Source organism: Asparagus officinalis, chromosome 4 (assembly GCF_001876935.1).
Source record: "Asparagus officinalis chromosome 4, Aspof.V1, whole genome shotgun sequence".
NCBI lineage: Eukaryota > Viridiplantae > Streptophyta > Magnoliopsida > Asparagales > Asparagaceae > Asparagus > Asparagus officinalis.
This window is the reverse complement of record NC_033797.1, coordinates 76,077,003-76,090,914: the sequence shown is the minus strand read 5'-3', so window position 1 is coordinate 76,090,914 and position 13,912 is coordinate 76,077,003. Positions and strand designations below refer to the sequence as shown.

The window sequence follows — 13,912 nt, the reverse complement described above, 5'->3', positions numbered from 1 at the left end:
AAAAGATTTAGGATAGTAAATTTTATTTTTCTCTGTTACATAAGTGGTTCTTTAGTTAAGTAATAGTGTCGTCAAACAAGTTGTGTATAAGCCAGACTTAATACATTGGATCACTCATTGTCCAACCCATTCCTCTGACCAAAGCCAGGCCTCAGTGACTAATAGGATGCGGTGAATTATTCAGATTATGTATGCATATTGCTTAACTATAGTTATCCTTCATTGCTGGTGATTGCTGTTGTTTTGGTCTTTTCCATGTTCTACTCTAATAGTGTCACTTATATTTGCACATTGCTTTTTTCCATCCGCTGTGAGCTACTCATGTCAGTCGGCCACAGGTCTTTTCAGAGCGTGGATCCTAAGCCAGTCAGTGTGGGCTCCAATTGAAGGAATCTTTCCATGTTTCAAAAGTTTGATGACCCCCTAGAGATTGACAAAGGTTTGTCCAATTTCTTTCTCTAAATTATATTATACTCTTTCGCAGGCAGAGGAGTGAAGAGTTTTGCACTTGACCTCTAGGGCACTTAATCTACTGCAATTATGACACAGAAGGTGCCATAATTCCATTTTTAATATAAGTCACGAGTTTAATGTCCATATGATATTTTGCAAGAACAATTTCAGCCGAAATATCGGGGGTACACTTTTGCAGGCTAACTGAATTACACTGATGATCTTGGCTTACCTATGAGGTCTGTTGTAATTTAACCCATTAATTAGTCATGGCAACAGTCAATCACGAAGTTCTTTGGAGGCAATTTGAAACAAAACAGAATACGGAGTCATGTATTATGTGAATTAAACAAACTTTGAGCAGAAGAGGCCCTCGAAGACTGACAAGTGCTTAATGAGGTACTTCTATCTATACCTGATTGAGACTGGAGACCAATACTGCTGTCATATAGGATGTTTCTTTGAGATAATTCGAACAAGATGTTTAATCTAGGGACGGTTGGTGTAGAGTAAATTGTCTTTGGCAGTGTTTTTGGGAGGTTCGGTAGTGGTTCTTCTAGTGTCAGCACCTTGATTGCCTGCCTTATCAATGGCCTGAGATCGCTATCTGGATGAGCACACCATAACCCTAAAACCATCAACCTCCCCATTTGCTTTCTGTCAAAATCCCCATCGAGCCTTGCATCTGATGCATCAAGAAGCCTACCTTTGGCGTAGATCTGCCATACCCAGTCTACCAGTCTCATCTCAGACTCTTTCGCCATTCGCTGGATCGCTTTTCTCCCACACGCTATCTCTAACGCCACAACTCCAAAACTGTATACATCAGATTCTTTGCTTGCTCGATTAGTGATCAAATATTCGGGTGCAAGATATCCCATTGTTCCATTAAGAAGTGTGATCTGTTATCCAAGTCCATGATCCACGAGCCTTGCAAGTCCAAAGTCCCCAAGTTTCGCGTTGAAACTGGAATCAAGCATCACATTGCTTGATTTGATGTCTCTGTGCACCACACATTGCTCCCACTCTTCATGGAGATAGAGCAATGCCGAGGCTAAATCATTTGCGACCTTATACCTCATTGGCCAAGCCAAAGAGCTGTTCTTGGCGAAAAGGTGAACATCAAGGCTTCCATTGTGCATGTATTCATAGATGTTGATTTTTTTGGCTTGAATACAAAACTAGCGGGACCCAAGGAGATTTTAAATCTCTGATTGAAGATCACAATCCGGAAAAGAATCAAAGATAGGATTTGTCTTTTAATTGAAGTCAATATCTCGTGGGTCCTCCCAAAAATCAATCACATTAATTGCAGACGGGTGAGAATAATTGAAGGAAGTAGTTGTCATGTTCTCGCATTCATTTTTTTTCTTCTTCTGCTGCATTTATACATCTATCACAATCACTCATTTTTAGGTCGTGGTCAAAGTCTTGAAAACGCAGTGAGAGAGAAAAACAACAAAGCAGAGTTCTCTCAAACTTTGTATGAGTGTTGTACTTTGAGAAAGAAATATAGTGAAACCCCCTCTTGCCGTGGACGTAGATCAATTTGATCGAACCACGTAAATATTGTGTGTCTGTGATTGTCTCTCTATTTTCTGGTTTTGTGTTTTAATAACCCAACAAACTGGTATCAGAGCTTCTCGGTTCTAGGACAGCTTTCAATCCTCCAAAAAAAAAGGCTTCTGTGAAGTTCTCGGTGTCGATCTTCGATGGCCAGAACAATTTTGGCCTATGGAGAATAAAGATGAAGGCTTTGTTACGACGTGAAGGCACGGTTAAAGCTATCGATGGGAAATACCCAGAAGATATGACTAGTGCTGAGATCGAAGAGATGGACGAAAAAGCTCACAGCGCTTAGCAATTGTCACTATCCGACAATGTGCTTCGTGAAGTTGCCGATGAGGAAATGGCAGCGGGGTTATGGTCAAAGCTCGAAAGTCTCTACTTGAAGAAATCTCTTACTACGAGATTATACCTGAAGCAGCGGCTATACACACTGAAGATGAAGGAAGGTACACCCATTCAGGAACACCTTGATGAATTTAATAAAATTGTCATGGATATGAAAAACTTGGATCTTAAGCTTGATGATGAAGACCAGGCTCTCATTGTATTGTGTTCCTTGCCTGACTCTTATGAAAACTTTGTTAACTCTATGTTGTATGGAAGATAATCCATAAGTCTTGAGGATGTGAAGGCCTCTTTGAATTCTGCTGAGTTAAGAACAAAGTTGAATGAGAGAGGTACCGATAGGCAGGCTGATGGTCTGCTAGCCAGAGGTAGAATAAAGACCAGAGAGGGTGATAAAGCACAATTCAGAAATCGTTCGAAGTCCAGGTCAACCAAAAACAAGAAACATGTGGAGTGTTTCTACTGTCACAAGAAAGGGCATTACAAGTCAGAATGCTATGCTCTAAAGAAGAAAGACAACCAGCGTGGTGAAACCTCAGATTCAGCTAATACGGCAAAGGCTGATACTACCGTTGTTGCTAAGACGGTTCTTGCAGTTTGTCCCTTGGATGTTCGTTCCGATAGAGAATGGATCTTGGATACGGGTGCGTCTTATCGTATGTGTCCAAATAAAGATTAGTTCACTACTTACAAATCTATAAGTGGTGGATCAATTTTGATGAGCAACAATGTAGTTTGCAAGATAGTTGGCATTGGTACAGTTCGCATCCGGTGTCACGATGGGATAGTGAGAACTTTATCAGATGTGAGACACATCCCGGACTTAAAGAAAAATCTGATTTCTTTGAGTTTTTTGGATTCTATTGGGTGTTCTTACACTGGTGAAGGTGGAGCTCTTAGAGTTACTAAGGGTTCATTGGTTGTGATGAAAGATAGTAAGGTGAACAGTCTTTATGTTCTCCAAGGTAGTACGGTGACAGGCTCTGCAGGTGTGTCTTCTGATGCTGATAGGGACACTACTCAGTTGTGGCACATGCGCTTAGGCCACATGAGTGAGAAGGGGATGACTATTTTGAGTAAAGCGCTTAGGCCACATGAGTGAGAAGGGGATGACTATTTTGAGTAAACGTGGCTTACTCTATGGTGACCATGCATCATCACTGGTTTTCTGTGAGCATTGTGTGTTTGGAAAGAAAACTCGGGTCAGCTTCTCGACTGGCTCACATACGACGAAGGGCACCCTCGACTACATCCATTCAGATTTGTGGGGACCTGCTCAGGTTTCATCCAAAGGTGGTGCTCTTTATTTTCTGATGTTTATTGATGATTTTTTTCCATGAAAGTTTGGGTTTACTTTCTCATGCGCAAAAGGAAGGTGTTCGAAACTTTCAAGAAGTGAAAAGTACTTGTTGAGAATCAAACTGGAAAGAAGATTAAACGTCTCCGATCAGATAATGGCCTAGAGTTCTGCAATGGTGAGTTCAATCAGTTTTGTTCAAATTCTAGGATCGTACGACATCACGCGGTCAGGCACACTCCTTAGCAAAACGAGGTGGCAGAACGCATGAATAGAACGTTGACAGAGAGAGCTAGGTGTATGCTCTCAAACTCTGGGTTGGATAAAGACTTCTGCGTTGAAGCTGTTAACACAGCTTGTTACTTGGTGAACCGGTCTCCTTCTACCGCCATAGAGCGTAAGACTCCAAATGAGGTATGGTCAGGTAAACCAAATGACTATTCAAATTTAAAGGTATTTGGATGTCCCGCTTACTATCATGTTAGAGAGGGTAAGCTTAAGCCTAGAGCTAAGAAATGCATATTTATTGGTTATGCTGATGACGTTAAAGGCTATCGTTTGTGGAGTCTTGAACCTGATTCTCCTGAATTCATTATTAGTAGAGATGTTACTTTTAATGAAAGATATATGTTTGATCATGAGAAGGTTTTTGTTGAGTCTACAGGAAATGTAGAGAAGATCATGGATAAGGTGGAGCTTCAGGTGGAGCTTCAGGTGGAGACGTCTCAAAATTCGTCTATAAAAATTGCTCCTATAGCTGTAGAAGAGCAACATGATTCAGGCTCAGATGCTGATGATGCTGAGATTGAAGAACCTTATTCCATAGCCACTGGCAGAGAGAGGAGACAGATCAAACCTCCTCAAAGATATGCACATGCTGAATTAGTGGCATATGCTCTCACGACAGCTGAAGAGATGTGTATTCAAGAGCCATCAAACTTTACTGAACCTGTCTCATGCGGAGAATCTGGACGTTGGGCTACGGCTATGACAGAAGAACTCGAGCCACTCTACAAGAACCAGACTTGGGATTTGGTGCAATTACCTAAGGGTAAAAGGGCAATTGGATGCAAGTGGATTTTCAAAAGGAAAGAAGGGATCCCAGGGGTTAAAGATGCTAGATTCAAAGCATGGTTGGTGGCTAAGGGTTATAGACAAAAGGAGGGAATTGACTATGATGAAGTATTCTCTCCGGTTGTGAAGCATACCTCCATCCGTGTATTGCTTGCCATGGTTGCTCTATTTGATCTGGAGCTTGAGTAGCTTGATGTGAAGACTGTATTTTTGCATGACGAACTTGAGGAGACTATCTACATGTCTCAGCCAGAGGGATACTTCGTAGAAGGTAAAGAAGATCAAGTTTGCAGATTGAAGAAATCTTTGTACGGCCTGAAGCAATCTCCCAGACAGTGGTACAAGAGGTTTGATAATTTTATGCTTAGTCATGAGTACTCAAGAAGTACTTATTATAGTTGTGTGTACTACATGCATCTAGGAGATGATTCTTTTATTTATCTTCTATTATATGTCGATGACATGCTTATTGCTGCTAAGAACATGTCGCAGATTCTTATTTTGAAGAAACAACTTCAGTGATGAGTTTGAGATGAAAGATCTTGGTGCAGCAAAGAAGATTTTAGGTATGGAGATCAGGAGGGACAGAAAAGATGGAACTTTATATCTCTCACAGAAGAGTTATATTGAAAAGGTGCTTGAACGCTTTGGGATGAAAATGGCCAAGCCCGTTACGACTCCTTTGGCTCCTCACTTTAGGCTCTCGGCTTCAGATTCACCTAAAAGTGAGAACGAGAAGAAGGAGATGTCCCGAGTTCCATACTCTAATGCAGTGGGTAGCATTATGTATGCTATGATTTGCACTCGTCCAGATATTGCCCAGGCAGTCAGTGTAGTGAGTAGATATATGGCTCAACCAGGAAAGGCACACTGGGAAGCAGTGAAGTGGATCCTTCGGTATCTCAGGGGTACCTCAGATTTGAGTTTAGTTTTTGGATAACAGTACTTTGGGAACCTCAGTTGTAGGTTTTGTGGATTTTGACTATGCAGGTGATCTCGATAAAAGGAGATCTTTGACTGGTTATCTTTTTACTCTTTTTGGCTCAGCTATTAGTTAGAGATCGACTCTACAGTCGACAGTTGCTTTGTCTATTATGGAGGCAGAATACATGGCAGCAGCAGAAGCGGTAAAAGAGGCCATTTGGTTGAGAAATCTCGTAAGGAAACTTGGACTACAGCAGGAGGCTAGTTCAGTTGTATTTTGCGACAATCAGAGCGCAATACATCTAAGCAAAAATTCAGCACATCATGAGAGGACAAAACATATTGATGTCAGATATCATTTCATTCATGAGGCAACTGCTGAAAGAAACATCACGATGAAGAAGATTGGTACTGCAGACAACCCAGCTGACATGTTGACCAAACCGATCCCGACCTTCAAGTTCAAGCACTGCTTGAATTTGGGAGGCATTCGCACTTGTTAGGTGGCCCATTTTGGGGTATTGTTTGCAAGACGGGGGAAGACTCACTAGTTATTGATGTTTGAGAATTCAATCCAAGATAGAGATTGTTGATTTTTTTTGGCTTGAATACAAAACTAGCGGGACCCAAGGAGATTTTAAATCTCTGATTGAAGATCACAATCCGGAAAAGAATCAAAGATAGGATTTGTCTTTTAATTGAAGTCAATATCTCGTGGGTCCTCCCTAAAATCAATCACATTAATTGCAGACGGGTGAGAATAATTGAAGGAAGTAGTTGTCATGATCTCGCATTCATTTTTTCTCTTCTTCTGCTGGATTTATACATCTATCACAATCACTCATTTTTAGGTCGTGGTCAAAGTCTTGAAAACGCAGTGAGAGAGAAAAACAACAAAACAGAGTTCTCTCAAACTTTGTATGAGTGTTGTACTTTGAGATAGAAATATAGTGAAACCCCCTCTTGCCGTGGACGTAGATCAATTTGATCGAACCACGTAAATATTATGTGTCTGTGATTGTCTCTCTATTTTCTGGTTTTGTGTTTTAATAACCCAACAATAGACGAGGAGGAGTTCTCCATATTCATGACACCAACCAATAAGGCCTACAAGGTTTCTATGTCTGAGTCGGCTAATGACTGTTGCTTCAGAGATATATTCCTTCTTCCCTTGACTTGAGCCCTTTATGATCCTTTTAACAGCAATTTTCTGTTGATTTCCTCTTAAAATACCGATATATACCTTTCCGAATCCTCCCTGTCCTAGTTTGCCATCCTCATTAAAATTATCGGTAGTCATTGCCAGTTCTTTGTAGCCGAACTTCCTTGGACCGGTTCCCATCACCAATGCATTCTCTAATAAGGCATCAAGCACAAAACCATGAGCCTCCTGGGCTTGTTTCTTTCCTTGTTGAATTGTACCCTACCCTCGCTGACCCGGTGCTGTCATTCTTCATGCCACTAGGGAAAGTCGTGGTCGCCTTTGAAATTATGGAACCAACGTTTATCCCAATGTGGTTGCCATCGGGGTTCCATTCATTCCAAAAGGTCTCAAACTCAACGGCTACAAACTCTATGGGTGCAATATCATCAGAGGTGGAGTTGAAGAGGCCTAGAAATTTCCCACTAGACCAAGGGGGGTCTTGTAGCCAACCGGTGCCATGAAGAAGGCGATGCCATCTCCATAGAATCGTTCATTGGGGACTTTGATAGTGAATTTGAAATTAGTGACAAAGCCTGCAACACCACCAGAGTCAGTGCTCCAGAGTTGGATGGGGTTTGAACAGATGGCGTGGCCAACACTTGAAAAGGAGATTCAAATCCACTTGGTTCCGTGTGAGTTGGATGACGTGATTGCTCCCTGAGGCATAGGCATCGCCGGAGAAATTTATGCGGCGAGTGTTTGGGGTGAAGGATGTGAAGTTGAAGACAGTGGAGGAGAGTGGGGGAGTAGGAATCAGGAGAGAGGAGTTGAGGATCACCGATGCAAATTGCAGAAGTGAAAGAGTTAGGAGCCATTGCTTGATAAAGGCTCTCTCTTTGGTTCCTATTTGTGGGATTTGGTTAGGGGATATGTAGTACATAAATCATTATCCTCTACAAACTAGTGTGAATCGAGGAAGTGGCCGTATTTAGTAGGGAGAGTATTTGCTCATGTGTGTTGGGGGCGGCCGGTTATCCTGTTCTGGTTTTAGGATAAGAGCAAGCGTGTCATGAACGGACATGAAAGTAAAAACTTTAGGGCATGTATTTTTTTGAGTTCGGATGTTTGTCCAACAGGATACAGCATTATCACAAAGATATTTGAACTGTCTCTCAACGGATGTTCGAGTAGAAAAATATAAGGCCGGCCGGCCTAACAAAAAAAATTGACGTAGCAGCAGAAGCTGAGAGCTGACCATAGAGGAGTAAAAGTTAATGAGCCGGGATCTGGTGGGCCTTGGGCCTCTCAAATGGGCCTCTACGGGTATAGGTGTGTTCTCTTATCTTTGTCAATTTTGGGCCGGGCAAAATGCGTCCCGCATAAGATTTTCCCATTAATAAGCTAATTATTTTGATTAGTTTAAACTGTCTTTGGCCTACGTCTGTCAACGGCAATAGAAGCCCCTTACTTTTACTTTTTCTTCTTTTCCCAATTTCGGGAATTTTAAACCTAAATCTAAATTTTTTTGACCGAAAAATAGGGCGATTTGCCCTATTCAAACTGTATCGCTAAAAAGATATACGATGTTTACAATTCAGAGCTGTAAGTTCCAAGTCACGTATAAATGATAAGCCATCTAAAATAAAAGCTATTGAGGATGGAGAGATGACCATAGTTGTCATCCAACCTGTACAAGAGCTTCTATAAGAGATAGATTATCAAGTTGAAATGATTATCAAGTAGATGTTGTGTATTTCAAATACACAAAAGAAAAATGTTTGTTATTTATTTTTAACCTTTGGTGTTCTCAATATTTTTCAACATTTGGTGTTCCTAATGTTCTTCAACCTTTGGTGTTCTCAACATGATTTAACCTTTGATGTTCCCAACGTGGTTTAACCTTTGGTGTTCCTAATGTAGTTTAACCTTTGGTATTCTAACATGGTTCATCTATAAATAGAGACATGATCTCCTCAGTTGACAACATTGAAAAACCTTTGTGCTCTATCTTCCTTCCTGGAAGAGAGAGATATTTGATGTTCTTTGTAGAATAGGTTATTGGAGTGCACTTTAACCTGTTGTCTGCCGTTGAATCCTGATACGAGTTGCCATGCGAGCACCTTTGATCGCGGAATTATCAAAGGTGGGTTGAGAAGAAAATAACAAGAACACAAGAACAAGTCAGTGGTGGCGAAGGAAAATACCTTCTCTAGATTATGAGAATAAAATAACTTACAATCTCTCACAATCTCACTAGAATTGAAGAACAATCTCTCTCAATTCTCCCAATACAATCTAATCTCTCTTGATTGTTTTAAAACCCTAAAACAATCCCTTTTATCTGTGGAACAACGTGGATGACAAAGTGGTAAATAACCAAGCCTAAACCCCATAGGAATTCGTGCAAATAGAAGCCCAAACGAACTAGGAAACCATCGATGAGTCGACTCACGTGCATGTATGAGTCGACTCATGTCATATGGGTTGACTCATGACAGTCATGAGTAGACTGGTCAGAAACTATGTCAACACCTGCTAGGCTTCGTGAGTCGACTCATGACAGTCATGAGTCGACTCATGACACATGGGTCGACTCATACAGTGATGAGTCGACTGGTCAGAGACTTTTGACAAAACGGCTGAGTTTCATGAGTCGACTTATGACAGGCATGAGTCGACTCAACCTGATGAGTCGACTTAACCTGATGAGTCGACTCATGACTGTTATGAGTCAACTCACGGGCTGAAAACTGGATGCTTCGATTCTCCGATTCACCGTCTCATTCCATGCTTCAACCTGTGTTTCACTGTGTTGTTTTACACCTCTATTCTCAAGCTACCATGAGAATCATCTATCCTTAAGCTCCCATGAGGATCGCTAAGTTCCGAAGAGAAGATACACCCGTATCATGAATCCCCCCTTTAGGAACTTGAAGTCCCGTTCAAGTTAGAACTTCAGCTAAGGAAACTCGCGAGCTCCTCCTTCCCTGTTGAACCACTTAGCCTTGCTAGGAACCCGACCTTGACGTCCAATGAGAAATGACTCCTTCGTCTCCCGCCTCGTCGTGGTCGTCTTCCGCTCCAAAATGCAATCTTCTTTCAGCGGTTCTTCTCTATCAAATCACAAGTCTTCAACATGCGGTAAGATCATCTTGTCGTCACCTTTATCATCCAGTAATGGAGGTTCAAACAACTTTAAATACTCGGCATTGATCACCGAATACATGCCTAAGTAAGGTGGCAAATCTAACCTGAAGGCGTTGTCACCAATCTGATCGAGAATCCGAAATGGACCATATCGTATAGGTTTCAACTTCTTTCCTTCTCCCTTTAGCCTCTCCTTACTCAATTTCAGTCATACAATGTCGCATATGCTAAAGTTACAAGGAATCCGATGCTGACCATGCTTCGCCTTGTACTTGGCTTGTGATTTCTTCAATTGAGCTTCAACCGTGGCATGAGTATGTGCAATCCTCTTCAGAAATCGCTGAGCACGTTGTCTCTCACTCCCTTCCTTGCTGTCGACCGTAGCTTCACTAGAAAACACGAGATCGAACGGACTCGACGGTAAGAATCCATAACATGTTTTAAACGGTGACTTTCCCGAAGATCCATGAATTGCTCGATTGAAAGCAAACTATAAGTATGATAAGCTCTCATCCCAAGTCTTGGGATGCTTAGAATTATACCCCCTCAACATGTGCACCATAGTTCGGTTGACCACCTCCGTTTGCCCGTCTGTTTGTGGATGAAAGGCCGTGTTCTTCTTCAGTCTCGTGTCCATCAAACTCCACAAAGAATCCCAAAAATGTCTGAGAAACCGGCTATCCCAATCTAAAATAATCAAACTCGACAACCTAAAATGCTTCCACACATGCTCAAAGAACAATTGCGCTGCATCCGCTCCCGTCACGGTCTTCTTACATGGAATCAAGATCACCATCTTGCTGAATCGGTCCACCACAACGTACAAATAGTCATACCCGCGCTTGGTTGTCGGCAACCCTCCTAGAAAATTCGTAGAGATGCTCTCCTACGGTCTAGGAGGTACCGGTAATGGTAGGTACAATCCTCTCTTCCTGTTAGAAGGCTTCGAAATATAACATAACTTACACCCTTTAACACACTTGGTAACATCATCTAACATCTTTGGCCAAAACACATGTCGTCGTAGATTGAGAAGCGTCTTCTGAATCCCAAAATATCCTTACACACGTGAGGTATGTGCTTTTCTAATCCACTGCAGCCTGTTACCATCCTCCGGAATACATAGTGATGTTCCACGATACAACAAACCATCTACACCAATCTCGTACTCCCCCTTTCGACTAGCCTTCGCCTGCTCGAACACCTCTGCTGAAATCTCGACTGGATGTGTACATCTGTACATACTCCAAAGGAACCAAGGACTGAATGCGCTTCGCCACCAAGAGATCTCTCACGGGTGGGCGAGATAACATATCAGCTAATTTGTTCGTCGTCCCCTTCTTGTACCTAATGATGATATTGAACGCCATCAAATAGGACATTCACTTCATATGTCGTGCATGCTGTAGCTTCGTTTGGGCATGTAATAACTCTAATGGTTTGTGGTCTGAATGCACAACCACCTCCTTACCCAACAAGTATACCCGCTAATGCTTAATTGCCTGATAAAGGGCATAAAACTCCTTGTCATAGGTTGGGTAGTTCTGAATAGCACCCGTAAACATCTCAGAATGGTATTCCACTGGCTTCCCATCCTGTATCAACACCGCGCCCATAACATAACTAGACGCGTCAGTCTCTACCTCAAAGGTCCGCTGTAGATTCGGCAACGCCAACACCGGTGCCTCTGAGATCTTCCTCTTTAGCAACTGAAAAGCCTCTTCATGCGTCTTCCCCCACTCAAACTGAATCTTAGCCTTCGTAAGGCCATGCAATGGTGCCGCATAAGTCGAAAAATGTCGAATGAACTTGCGCAAATACTGGCAAGCCCCCTGAAGCTTCTCACCTCCGTCACTGTTCTAGGTGTCGGCCACTTCGTGATCACCGCCACCTTGTCTGGATCTATCCTCCGTTAGCCTTTCCCCACGATGAACCTGAGATACACCAACTCGTTCTTCTTGAATTCGTACTTCTTCCCGTTAAGCTTCAGCTGTCCGTTCTGCAGCACTTCAAATACCTTCTTGGCATAAACAAGATGCTCCTCCCAGGTCCTGCTGTACACCAAGATATTATCGAGGTAAACTATCATAAAATCCTCTATAAATGGTCGCAACAAATCGTTTATAAGTCTTATAAAGCTAGCCGGAGCGTTGCACAACCCAAACGACATCACCAACCACTCGAACATGCCCTGCTTGGTCTTGAACGCAGTCTTCCAAGTGATCCTCCCGAATCCTCACCTGATGGTAACCCGACTTCAAATCTAACTTTGTGAAAAACCTCGCTCCTTCCAACTGGTCCATAAGATCATCAATCCGAGGTAATGGGTATCCATTCTTAATGGTTATCTTGTTGAGCGCCCGGTAATCCACGCACATGCGCCAGCCTCCATCCTTTTTGGGCACCAATAACACTGGTGACCCGCAAGGTGAACAACTCGGCACAATCACTTCTGTCTCCAAAAGCTCCTAAACCTGCATCTTGATCTCCTCAGACTCCTCTACAGATGTGTGGTATAGACCTATATTCGACAGAGAACTCTCGTCGGTCAACATAATCTCATGCTCCACACCCCATCGTGGTGGTAGTCCCGTGATCTTCGAAAACAAGTCCACATACTTGGCCTTCAACCTGTCAAGCTCTCCCTCCTGAAACTTGCTCAAGGTAGTCAAGCACACCCTACTCAGCTGCTCCTCATAAGGCCTAATGACTAACAATATGAACCTCTTGCTCGCATTCACTAGCCTCTTCGCCTTAGTCACTGTCACCAAACTCGTCTCCTGTGGAAGAGATGCCGAACTGAAGATGAATTGCTCGCCATCTTTGGTGAACGTATACTTCTGAGCTCGTCTATCGTAGACCGCAAACCTATCCCATAAATAAGGATTGCCCAGTATTACTTGGCAAACATCCAACAGAACGACGTTGCATATGACCTCGTCAATATACGACTCGTGGAGTGCAAATCTGAAAGTGCATTGGTTGACCACACTCAATCTTGCCTCCTTCTGAATCCACCCTAAAGGATAGGGTTTCGGATGTTTAACCGTCTTCAATCTCAGCTTCTGAACCAAGGCCTCAGATATCAAATTCTTCTAGCTCCCTGGATCCACTATGTCATCAACTAAACTGGTCTTGATCTGCAATTTCAAAACAAAGAGCTTATCCCTCGGATCTTCGTCCTCCGTCGTGTTCTACTTTCTCGCCATAATGTTGAGACTGCTATTGGGTGCTGTCATCCCGGGAACTTCCTTCGGACCCTGAGCTACTACATATGCCTTCTTCTCCTCCTTTTTCTTCAATCCTTTTCCTTCAGATGAAGATACTTCTCCCAGCAACGATCAGCTACGTGTCCTGTCTGTTTGCAGTGATTGCATGTCAATCCTGCCTTCCCCGAATCACCCTTCTTCTTCTCTTCCTTAGGTTGAGAGCCACTCGACTTGCCTCCCGTCTGTTTGGAGTCTCTCTTCATTTCGTTGCCCTTCTTTTGCCTGCCCTCAATGGCAATGATCTTCACACTCGCTTCTGCTATGGACTCGACTGTGAACAACTTCATCTCCTTTCGAATATATTCATCCAGACCCGCCATATACTTCATAAAGATGGAATATTCTTCTGTTACGATGTTGAGAACCATCGCCTGCTGCTGAAACTTCGTCGTATATTCTTGAACGGTCTGGTTGAATCTTTGGTGCAAGCCATACCACTTGTACCAACGTTCCTCAAGGAATCCTACTGGATAGAACTGTTTCCTTAGTAGCTCCTTGAACTTGTTCCACGACACCACCTTCTTTTCCTGTTTACAGTAGGATTTCCACCAGGTTAAGGCATGTCCCGAAAGCTTCAGAGTCGCAAACACAATCTTCTCCTTGGACGAATATCCGTAGAGAGTGAAATACATCTCCATACGATCGATCCAATCATCGAGTTTCTCCACATTGACACTCCTATCATAAACA

General features: G+C 42.7%; 1 pseudogene; it reads right to left on the bottom strand.

The window, feature by feature from the left end:
* On the bottom strand, positions 341-13,590 carry LOC109838949 (annotated as a pseudogene).